General features: G+C 31.8%; 1 protein-coding gene across 7 annotated transcripts in view; it reads left to right on the top strand.

The window, feature by feature from the left end:
• The first annotated feature begins 5,705 nt into the window (after positions 1-5,705).
• The window catches only part of LOC127700513 (uncharacterized), a 235,518-nt gene continuing 228,367 nt past the window's right edge, over positions 5,706-12,856 (top strand). For 5 of the 7 annotated variants that reach the window (XM_052204029.1, XM_052204036.1, XM_052204033.1 and 2 more), the window contains exon 1: positions 5,706-5,865. The gene's annotated coding sequence lies outside the window, so the exon portion shown is untranslated. Of the gene's footprint in view, positions 5,866-8,760; positions 8,793-12,856 lie in introns of those variants that run through there. The other 2 variants (XM_052204031.1, XM_052204030.1) reach the window with 2 other exon arrangements.

Genomic DNA, 12,856 nt, shown 5'->3' with positions numbered 1-12,856 from the left:
AACATCTGAAGGTGCTAAAAAGGTCAATCAGACACCTCAAATTAATTCCTTGTGTATTATCTGAGCATAATTTCATGTTTTGTAGTCAGGCATTATCCTTTTCAGCCCTTTTATGAACGGTGGCCATTATGTTTTTGGGGTCTGCCTTTCCACGATCAACACGTGGAATCGGTGTCACATCCTCCTCCAAAATGTTGTTCAATCGGTGAAGCATGCATGTGTTCTGTTTGTGTTTCTGGAATTCAGTTGCATTTCTTTGCTTAGTTTTAATTCCTTTTTCGTTAACTTTCATCTCCTTTGTTGTACAGCAAATAAAATGATCTGTGCATTTATGATCATTTGGTATTATTAATTTCTATTAAAGATACTTATTTGTTTATGAGTAAATGTGGTTTAACATAGTTAAATAGAATATCACCAGAAAAACTGTTCACTTTAATAAGATTTGATAAATGGACAGGGAATGAAAACTGTCCACTTAAACCATGAAGAGGTTTTACATATGATTTATTTGTCTATATTTAGTGTAAACAATATTTCATTTTGAAAATATTAACGTAAACATTACAATATGACAATTTTATTAGGATTGAAAACCTTTGTCTGTATTTGATTTATTTTTACCAAACAGAGAAATTCTCAGAATCTTTGTATTATTGATAATAATCCCTGAAAACATTCCAGGGAATTTGTAAATTAATTCTTTAAATTTTCAGTGATTATGTAAAATCACTGGTCATTTTCAGGAATTATATACAATCACTAATGATTTTAGTGATTATGCAAAATTCCTAAAAATTCAGGGATTCTACATAATCCCTGATTATACAAATTCACTGTAACAGAATTTTATATTTTATGTTTATATAAATTCGTCTGAATAACAGCCCAACAATGTTAGATCTGTAAATTTGCGGAAGCAAATTTTTGTTCTTCCCTGGTCGGGATACGAACTCATGTTACTGAGATATCGTGGCGCCAAATCGCCTTGCACTATGTCCGTCGCGCTAGACCACTCGACCACCTAGGCTCGACAAAAATATAGCTTTCGGTGGCCGGGTGTTACCTTTCCTCCTCAGTTTTTATCTAGCGTAGTAACACAGTACATGATATATAAGGCATGGAGATGGAATATTACAGATCAGCTGAATTATCTATCGTAGAGGATCTTACAAATTAATGTAGGATGCAGTCACAGAAATAATTATATTATAAGTACGTCTGAACCAGTGACAACTCTCTCTCTATATTTATATAAAGACGATGTTAGACAATCGCAATCGATTTCTTGACATATGATAGGTAATTTACTTAGTTCCTACCTTGTGAGTTGTACGTCTTTCCTCTGCTTTATATTAAATGTATCTCTAAAACTAGATAGACGTATTTCTTATGTGCGACATTTTTCTATTGAAATTAGGTTCTATGTTATCGAAAATTACTAAAACCTGAATTGGAAAGAGTAAATAAATATTTGAAGGATTGATGTCGTTTTAACTGATTGTCGATAACTGTTTTCCCATTGCAACTTGTTGCGACATATATCATTATATAAATAACACATAGCTGAGACGGTGATAGAACAGATTGTTACCCCGAGAAAACATTGTCAACTGAGGCGAAGCCAAGGTTGACAATGTCTTTTCGATGGGTAACAATCTGCTCTATCACCCTTTCAGATATGTGTTATTTGATTTATTATACTGAATGTACTGTTATTACTGTCTATTAATTTTCAAATTCAAATTAATAAATTATGTCGTCTTGTATATAACAATCATCCGTATTTATTAAAGCGCAAACTTGAGCAAGCGTCTCTGTGAAAATAGAGTATTTGCCATGGGATAGAGTAAATTGTCTCCCTCGTATTAACCAATCAAAATCTGGCATTTTGACTTGAAGTATAATAAATAATGACACATCCCGTATATCCGAAACAATATAAGAGGGTCTGGGTGGGGTTTACAGAATAGAAAATAATGGGCAAAATGTGCAGAATAGAGAATAGAGAAAATAGGGCAATAAAATAAAGAATAGAGAATAATGGGGTGCTAAAATATAAAGAATAGAGAATAAACGGCAAAAATATAAAGAATACATAAAAATGATCTAAAAAATCAAAGAATACAGAAATGAAGGACGCACATCAAGACCCTCATATAGAAGTGTTCAGTAATCTAATATCAAATGTTCGCAAATAATCCAAAGTTTTACTGAATTTAAAAAAAATTTGATCCAGAAATACAATTTATTCATGTAGGGTTGTATTCGGCCATTTCGCGTTTTCGCCTTTGATTCTATTCAGCGAAAATGTGAAATCGCGAAAAGTGGAAAGGCGAAAACACTATAAAGTTTTGTTATTTTCAGATATTTTAGATGAGGATTTGGGTGGAAAAAATATTTGGATTGTCTTAAAAATAAACAATGATATACTATTACGCCAGTAAAAAATATGGAACATACAAAACAAAGTAGCTAGATTTATAAGACTAAGTTTCACTATTCAAGGTAATCACCTAGAAAAAAACCTTTCTATTTCCCCTTTAAATTTTACTTGGTTTTGAAATAACTAGTTGATTTCTCTTCTCACTCATCCTTGCCAAATAAGTTTTAAATCAGCTGCCAAATGTGTGCCCGTCGAACTGATTCAAACTCTCAAAATGGATTGATAACTTAACATTTTCAACGTTTTTACCAGGTTTGAATCTTTTAATGTTACGGCCTCGAGTATCACGGAATAGACATTAGTTGTCGAAATGCGCATCCGGTGCTGTCAAATTCATTGATACTGTTAATTTTTATACTAAAAGGTATTTCAGAATTACAAACGTTCCACAGAAAAGGATAAAAAATGCATTGAATTGTTATGAAGCATCAACATTTCATCTAATTGACTATCGACATAACCCCGGAGGCTGCCGATGGGAATATGACTCGATATCAATATGAACAGATTGGTTAGCACTTGCATGAGCAACACGACGGTTCCACATGTATATGGAGCAGGATTTGCTTACCCTTCCGGGGCTCCTGAGATCACCCCCAGTTTTTGGTTGGGTTCGTGTTGCTCATGCAGTCTTTAGTTTTCTATGTTGTGTTTTGTGTACTGTTGTTTGTTTGTCTTTATTTTCTTTTTCAGCCATGGCGTTGTCCGTTTATTTTCGAGACCTATGAGTTTGAATGCCCTTTTGGTATCTTTCGCCTCTCTTTTGCAATAGTATAATGACGAATTTCCTTAACTTCTGATTGATTTCATATTATAGACAGAAAAATAATGTAAATCATCGTTTTAACTGTAAAGGAAAGATTTTTTTCAAAGTCGGATGACCGAATCGGTCTTCCTGCTACTTTATGTGTTGAGTGCATGCGCAATCGATTTCAAACTGAGGTCCATCATAAGAGTCATATACATAATGATCCAAAAGGATGAAAAACATGTTAGAGCCAATTTCCTAATGCATGTAGACTAAAACTTGGGTTAGCTTGCTTTCTTTGTTTGTATATTGTACATTGTAATTGGGATAACGTCCAATCAAATTTAAATATAATATATACAGATTTAACTATGCCTATCTATATTGTTTGCAGATGTAAATCTTAATTACAATGCTTGAGCAAACGTTTATACAAACAAAGCAAGCAAGCTAACCAAAGTCTTACTCTACAAGCATTAGGAAATTAGCTCTAAAGTATGACACAAGATTATCACCAGTGTCATGTTCCCGCTACAACTTGTGTCAGGCACATGTATGCCTATATGCAACGGAGTAACACCGAAACAACAAATCATAGGAATAGATAGATATCTCCTTTAATATTACCCGTCGTTACTAGCAAAGATCGATCAAGATCAAAGTACAACATATACAATGAATATGGATTAAGTGAAGTCTAAAAATCATTTAATTTCTTTAAAATCCAAGCAGAAGGATTGTAACTAATAAAACTCGAGGCTCTAAACAGCATGTGTCGCTAAGCTTAACACTTTCCAACATTGTAGACTAGAATAAAATGTATGGCTAAATTCTCTTTCTTGTTGATTTTGTATTGCTGATATTTTTTTCTGTTTACTGTTTCTGTCTATCTCTTCTAGATTTTGCCCAAATCACAAAAATGGGTAAAATCACCATTCAAGGGCAATGACTCCTGACAATTTCTTTTTGGTGTACCAATATTTGTAGATCTTGTCTTGTAGATCTTTTTTTATGGTGATGGTTTCTCTCTATCGTCGATAATTTTTGCCCAAGAAATAAAAAAGTGAAACATTGGCATTTATGAGGGCAGATAGTGTGATAAGGAGTCGACTCATAACTTTAAGTTAGATCATTTACATTATTTGTAGATCTTGTGTTGCTGATCATATTTGGTTTAAAAGTTTCTCTCAATCTATTATTGTTTTCAAGATAATAGAAACCAACAAACAAAATAGATAAAAATTGGCATTTAAGGACAATCACTCCTATAAGGAGTCGAATGACTATTTCGGTTATATAGACCTATTTGTATAAAATTTAATGTTGTCTTTCTGATCATTTTTGCTGTTTACAGTTTTGTCTTTATCTACCATATTTTCTTCACTAAAGATGTACAAAAGGGATAAAATCATCATTCAATGGAAAATTCTGCATTGTCCATAAAGTAGTCATAGGCCTGCTGATTAATTTTGCTTTTTAATGTTTTCTATTTCTGTTATAGTTTTCAAGATAATAGGCAAGAACAAAACACAAACTTTGGTAAAAAGCAACATTAAAGTTAGGCAAATAAATCCTAGAACAACATTTTTGGTCAACATAGAGAGTATGTAGATCTTGACATTTTGAAGATATGCCCTGTCTGATTTTCTATCTATATAATGGTTTTCAAAATAAAAAGATAATACTTGCATTTTACCTCTATGTTCTATTTTTAGCCTTGGTTGCCATGTTTGTTGGCAGATTCAACAGGCACATATATTTCACCAGATATCCCAAGGATGATTGTTGCCAAGTTTGGTTCAATTTGGCCCAATAGTTTCAGAAAAAGATTTTTGTAAAAGAATGACGACGACGACGACGAAAGACGAATGACACAAATCTGGGACTGTTATACTAACGTTAGTACATGTATAATAGTCCCAGCGCAACCAGATGGTAAAATTTTACACGGGCCCTGTGGTCCAGGTGAGCTTAAAAGACATCATCCGTGACAGAAACAATAAAAGCATGATACAGTGACACTTGAACATGTTGAAAGTTACAAATTTTACATAGGGAGCTTATTCTATTTTGGGGAACATTTTATTTTCTAAAGCAGTCTTTTTTTTATATCGGTCACGATCAATAGCTAACCTAGTGCTACTTGTTTTATTTTGGCATAGTTTTTTTAACGTTCCTATCTAAATGTAACAAAAGATACTTTTTAAGTTCAAATATTTTTATATTTAACTTTAAATTTCCTAAAATGTCAATCAGTACACATCCAGCGGATTTAATGTCAAAATCCTATACAAGACAAGTTTTAATAGAGCCTGGATACAAACAGGGAATTCCCAATTGAGTCAGACTGGGAACAGTATATCTATATGTCAATATATATGTTCCTGAGTCAGACAAGTAATTCCCAATTCAACCCTGAGACAAGCTTATTAAGAAGCTTATAGTTTAAGACGCTTATAGTTTGCTCACCGATCAAGCGTTTAAAAGACGAAGATTTAAACCTTCCTCGCGGGACTTTCAAGTTTCACTTTCGATTCGACTGTGATAAATTATCAATTTCGTACTGATCGGTTGTGGACAAATTTTTTAATGATAGTGGCTGTTTGATCAGTGTGAAGATATGTTTATGTACAAAGAATTTATAAACGTTCTTTTCAGTTGAACTCAAAAGGTAAATGACATGTATTTATGACTCCCAGATTTTAAGGTTCATCAAAAGGAATTGAAAAATAGGGCCGTGTTTTAACTACAAAATCTACTATGAGTACAGACAAACTGATGCATCTAGGAAAGTTTTAAGGCATGACAGGACCTATATATATAAAAAACTAAAAACTTACCTGGATTTCGATGTGCATATTTTTCCAGTCTGCAGAAGATACAAAATGTTGCAAAATAAACAAACACATTCAGTTACAGTTTAAATACAATACAATACAATACAATATTTTTATTGTCAATCAAGGACGCCCTAAGAGAGCAGTATAATTACAAATAATTTATTACAATGATTATTATTAATTCTTAATGATATAATAATGACAAAATATAGAATAGAGAAAAAATAAACACAAAAGAAAAAGCAAAACCCCAGATATGTATATATATTTAACATATAGAAATGTTGAGGCATATTCAACTGTTTATGGATATCATTAGTGCCATAAAATTCAAATTTGGCCTATGAATGATTCACTGGGTCAGTTAACCGGCATCATTTACTTTTTTAGCATAATATTATCCCTCTCAGTCCAGAGTCAGAGACTGATTATTAATCACATGTTGTTTGCAGATGTCTATTGTCCATCTATTGTCCATTTAAATCAATACTACTCACAACATTTATTATATGAGGGGAGCTTCTCAAACCTCTTTCCCAACTTACCAAGGAACGAAAAAAAAATGAATAGCAAAATCCCTAAAAGTTTATAATTTTCTTAATCATAAGATGCATTAAAATTTTAATTATCTAGTTCCTACCATGCCTTAAAACTTTTCCAGATGCACAGGTTTGTCTGTACTCAGATTAAAAATTTTGTGGTGTAAATACGGCCATATTAGCCAAAAGGTTATGATGAACCTTAAAACAGCAACAACAAGAAATACATTTGACTTTTTCCCGTTTTAGAACTGTCAACCCCAAAAAGTGGTAAAATTAACATTTTATACAGGAAGCATTAAAAAAACTATTTTCTTCAGACAATTATTTTGTTTTCCTTCGTAATATAGCTTTGTTTTGTTCTCAGTTTTGTTCGATATGATCATGATGATGACATCTTTAATATTTTGGAAATAAACATCCCTTTTTAAGACAAAGTGAAATTATCAACATGATCAATGCCATTATAGCACAATATTTTTTATCCAATTTCATCGAAAAGTGTAATACTATCAATTCCCATTTTACAGTGTTTTAATTAGCGACAGAAATTAACTCTTAATAGAATAATAAATTTTAATAGAATCAAGACAGCACAATATAAAAAAACATCATGTTCATTAAAATACAAGACTAAAACTCTAAAAGGTTAACTCAAATGTGACAATTCCTTTCTAGACTGGAATTTATATCCTAGAGAATGTATAGTCTCTTGATATACCTCCTGTACAATACTGTTCATAAAATTGCAATAGGAACTGTTTATTCTCTTTATCTCATCTATATTGAAGTGCTCATTCATCTATACCTCTTATTTTGATATATATGTTGCTGTTTGCAATTTGATGATAGTACCGGGTATCCAGCTTTTGTCCAGAAAAACGTAGATGGTTGGGTGACAAAAATTGCTCATTATAATGGGAATGGAACGACTGTGGACCATTATTTGTTCGCTTTGAATTACATGAAACTTCTGCCCAAAGCTTATGTGGAAACATAGAATCTTCCGTTAGAGAGCTACCATTTGATTTTTATGGGGTGCTAGGATGAAATTTGAAAAAAAGACAGGATGAGCAACTTTGCAAAAAAAAAAAGGCAGGATGACAATTTATGTAAAAAAAGTCAGGATAGACTAATAAAAAAAAGGCAGGACCGAATAGAGTGAAAAATAAATAGGCATAAAAAATCAAATGGTAGCTCCCTTACATAGTATTCAGTTAGATAATCTGTGAATTCAACACATATCTTTATATCTTCAGGAGAAGATTATATATATCTAGGTTTTGATTTTTTTTATAATGTATGTTTTCCTGAGGGGAATTAATTATTCAGTGTAATAGGGAATACAGTTGAAACTCTTTTTTTTAACATTTTTCAAGGAAATCATGATAGGAAATACAAACTCTGAAATATCTTATCGACTGGGAGATATATAAATTATTGTCATACAAGCTATATGCTTTTCCCCCACATTAATATAAGCACTATTCTTATGTTTTCATTCAGGGGAAATTCAAATCCAAATAACTATACATTATCTTTCCTTGTAGATGGCGTTAAGAATATTGCACAAAATTATTTTAGGCTTGTTCTAGTGTATTTATATTTTATACCTATAGTATAGTGCTTTTCCTGTATTTATTCTCATTTTTTTCTTTTTGTACATTTGATTATTCCAAGGTTGGAGATAAACAAAAAGGGGACCTAGTTTGAGATAGATCTACTGGGTAAGAAAACTAGTTGAACCTCTCCATAGGTTCATGTGCAAACTTTGCGCTAAGAGTTAGTTCCTCTCAAAACTGTATTGGATCCCCTGAAACAGTAAAATGATTGAAACAGTAACAAATGACAGTAAATGCTTATATCACACAATAACTCAGTAAACATTGAACATAATTTATATATTATATGTAAAATCATTGCTTTTGCATGGTTATCACTTATGACTATAAAGTTTTATAACTTAGAGCAAGCAAGAAAAGTTGTTGACATTTGTAAATATTAGAGACACCCATTAGGGTGTTAGCCAGATAGATTGAATGATTAAGGATGTGTGATTAATGCAGGATCGATAACTATTTACATTTATTGACATCTGCATGGGTGTAAACTAAAATGAAGTAATGTAAAATTTCCAGCAGGAAGTATTAACATACAAAGCTATAGTTACAGTTTCTGGTTTCTATCTCTTCCTTGATGAAAGATTGCATTGCTCTGAGGTACGTGAAACTGTTTTAAAATTTGGATATTAATGATTATTTTTAACAAGCAAGTATATTTGCACATTTACATTAACATGATTAAGTGAAACTTACTGTGTTTGACAATATTACCCATGTTAATTAAATATTATTAATTTGTATCATTAATTATCGCTATTTTACGAAATTTTCCTTTGATCTTACTGACTGATAATTTCCTATCTCAGCACAGTAGAGTGATATGAAAAATTATTGCTAGAAACTAAGGGCGCACATGCTGATGTCAATAAAATTGACAACGTCGTCATAGGTAAAATAGTGATAAATAGATTATCATTGGTCATCTCAACTCGATTGCTTTTCTCACTTTCGCTGTACCTGCTCAAGCGAGAAAATCAATCTCTTTGAGATGACCAACGATAATCTATAAATCTCCAAAACCTGATACTTTTTAGTTTCAATAACTATTTTGAGAATTATTATAAGTCTTTTTTGGAAGTATTTTTGCTACATGTATTGTCTTTTTATATGATAGTTCCAATTAATATTTAAACTGGAATGATTTCAAAGTCATTTTATATGTAATGAACATGATGAAGTTACATTTGATATTGGCAATGATTGCTTTGAAATGATATGAACAGTAAAGACATTACAAAGATCAAATCTTAAGTTTTAGACATCAATTGTCACAAAGGCAGAGCCAAGTACCTCTGATTTGGATTTTATAAGTTTTATAATTTCAGTGACATTCAATCATTATGAACACTGGATTAGAAAAACACACTTATACAAATAAGAAGATGTGGTATGATTGCCAATGATCAAATGGCATAGAAGTTAACAACTATAGGTCACTGTAAGGCAATCAACAATGAGCAAAACCCATACATATAGTCAGCTATGAAAGGCACCAGAATGACAAATGTAAAACAATTCAAACAAGAAAACTTAATGGCCTGATTTAAGTACAAAATAATGAACGAAAAACAATATGATGTTCAGCAACAAACGACAACCACTGAATTACAGGCTCCTGACTTAGGACAGGCACATACAGAATGTGGCGGGGTTTAGCATGTTTGAGCCCCCCCCCCCCCCAAAAAAAAAACCTGGGAGAGTGGTGTACCAGCACAACATATGAACAAACTACAAAGCAGAAAAACAAGTGACAAAAACACAGACAGGACTTGGCAGAGTATTTATACATCCCCACAACAACAACAAAAAAGACACTAAGAACAGATCTGAGAGTACTCCCAGTTACTGACAGCTAGTTCATAACCAATAACAACTTATAAAAAAATCATGTATCTAAAATATCAAGTACACATCCTATTTTCAAAATTTGCATGAGAGCAAGAGAAATATAAGGAATGTATCAGTCTCACACCTTATTCACAGCATACTGTGGATTCATTATAATTTGTGAGATACCTATTTTTGTGGGTTTTTTAAATCAAAAATTTGCTATAGGCTTGAATGCAAACCTAGCCAAAACTAGGAAATCAAATATCCATGAAAATACATTGTTTCTTCAATCATCAAAAATAAATGTATCCACAGTACGTGTAAAACTTCAGAAATAGTCGTAAGAAAAGTGTGACTTTGTTCAATGCAAAATGATAGTTATCAACAAGACCTCAAGTGTAAAACAAGAACATGGTCATTGTATTATATATTTAACTACTTTGAAAAAGATATTTTTACTTATGAAGACAATATTCAAAGTAAAAATAAACTTTATGAATTAAATGATGAGCTGATGTAAATTTGATTTAGATGTCATTTATTTTTTCTATTTAAATCCTCCCAAAATGTCATGTTTTAGTTTTTCAAAAGATTTGCATAACCTCATATACTTTCTTACGTATTTGGGACTATTTCAGGTGTGGCATAGCTTTTAGGACAATGGAAAATTTAGCTGGGGTAAATTTTCAGCCATGGAAAATTGAACTCTGTCAATGACCTCACCTTTATGAGGTTGTGCATGGTGTTGAAAGAATAGAGAAAAAGATAAAGTAAAGAGAAAAATAGACCAAAAAAATAAAGAATAAAGTATAATTGGGTGCTAAAATATAAAGAATGGAGAATAATGGGCCAAAAACATTTAGAATAGAGAAAAATGGCCTAAAATAAATGAAGACACCCCCACCCCATCCAGACTTTGCCTGGGGTCCTGGCTTTCTGCTTGCTAACGCTATCGACGAAGTAAAGATTGGGCCAGGATATCAGGCTAATTTAGACTCTCCTTTATAATGGAAAATTTGACCTCTATTGATGTCAGAATTTCAATAAATAAGCATATATATAGTATTTAACTTTCCTAAAGCTTTTAAATAGTTATATGGATATAGTTCCCTGGTGCCTCTGGTTTTGAAATTCTTTGTTATACTTGAAAACTATTCACTTATTGAATAGAAATACCGGGCGACGGTCCGTCCGTCAAAAATCAGTGCTGATCAATTATTTTTAAAAGAGTTCTGCCCCTTGGAAACATTAATTATATTGAAAATTGCATTGTTAATGCTCTCATGTGTGCAATTCTTGCCAGATTTTTATGAAACTTATATCGTAGGTTTATATCAGCAATGTCTCAGACAAGTTTGAAAATCAGTGCTGATGAATTATTTTTAAAAGAGTTATGTCTCTTAGAAATATTAATTATATGGAAATTTGCATTGTAAGTGTTCTCACATGTACATTTTTTTGCCAGATTTTTATGAAACCTATATCGTAGGTTAAACTTAATATCGGCAATGCCATGGACAATTTAGAAAATAATTGCAGATCAAATATTTTTAATGGGTTATGCCATTTGGAAATATTAAATATATTAGAAATTGATCTCAAGTCTTTAACTCTCTATGATAATTTTAAAAAGTTTTAAAGAACAAACAAACATTTTTTTATTTAGTTATTGACCTTAGACAGAAAAACTATGTGCAACGCGGGGGACATTGGAACTCTGTTCTTTTATTTTCCTTTCAAATTGTTTGCATATATTTGTAAAAATCAATGTTTGTTCATAGTACTTTCCAGGATTAATGTTAACCTCTGGAAGGATTATCAATTAATCAGTGTTTAAGTATAGGTTGGATAATACTTGGTCATGTTTTATGAATATTTAAAGCCGGAGGCGTAGCCGAGGGTTTTATATGTTCATAAAACATGACCAAGTATTGTCTGACAAAGTAAGACATATTTACACCTTCGAGTGACATTAAAAAATAAGCCCTTCCCATTGAAATAATCAAACCTTATTTTGATAATGACAAAACTTCATCAATAAATATTATAAAATTACAATCATTTCAACATCAGATACTTACTTTTTTATTGATAATTGTATTGTTTTTTTTTTCTATATCAGTCATTGTTACTTAAAAAAAAACCTTGATTTTAAGGTCTCCTATAAAAATAAGATTAAATATTATTTTACCTACACCTTTGCCCCCTTTCAATTCTTTTTTTTCCCTCTTCTTTATATATATATATATATAAAATTGTATAACGTTTACAATTTTCAAATCTCAACTTAAAATGTTTTCATAATTCTATTCTTATATAAACACAGAGTCCAGTAGAAATTTCTTAAGAATTCCCACCAGGAAAGTGTTCATATTTCAGCTTGATTGTAGCAGGAATCTACCTAGAAAAACAGAAGAAAAAATTAAATTAGTAGGATTTTCTTAGCAGGAATAATGTGATTCCTACCAGGAATATTCAAATTAGCAGGAATAATTTGGCATGAAAGTAAAATTCCTACCAGGATTCCCGTCAAATTTCCCTGCTAATTTGAATATTCCAGGTAGGATTTTTATGCCCCCACCGTAGCGGATGGAGCATTTAGTTTTACCCTTGTCCATCCGTACGTCCGTCCGTACGTCCCAAAGTTGGTTTCCGTTCTCTAACTTTAGTTTGCCTCAACCAAATGTTATGAAACATATACACAATGCTTATAACCACAAAACACAGATCAGGTTCGAAATTGGGTGGTGTCACTTTTATTTACCGTTCTTGAGTTATGCCCCTTTATAAACATAAAAATTGCTGAATTTTTCGTTTCCTTTCTCTAACTT

The sequence above is a fragment of the Mytilus californianus genome, unplaced genomic scaffold (genome assembly GCF_021869535.1).
Source record: "Mytilus californianus isolate M0D057914Y unplaced genomic scaffold, xbMytCali1.0.p SCAF_5, whole genome shotgun sequence".
Taxonomy (NCBI): Eukaryota; Metazoa; Mollusca; class Bivalvia; order Mytilida; family Mytilidae; genus Mytilus; species Mytilus californianus.
This window is presented reverse-complemented; position numbering and strand designations above follow the sequence as displayed.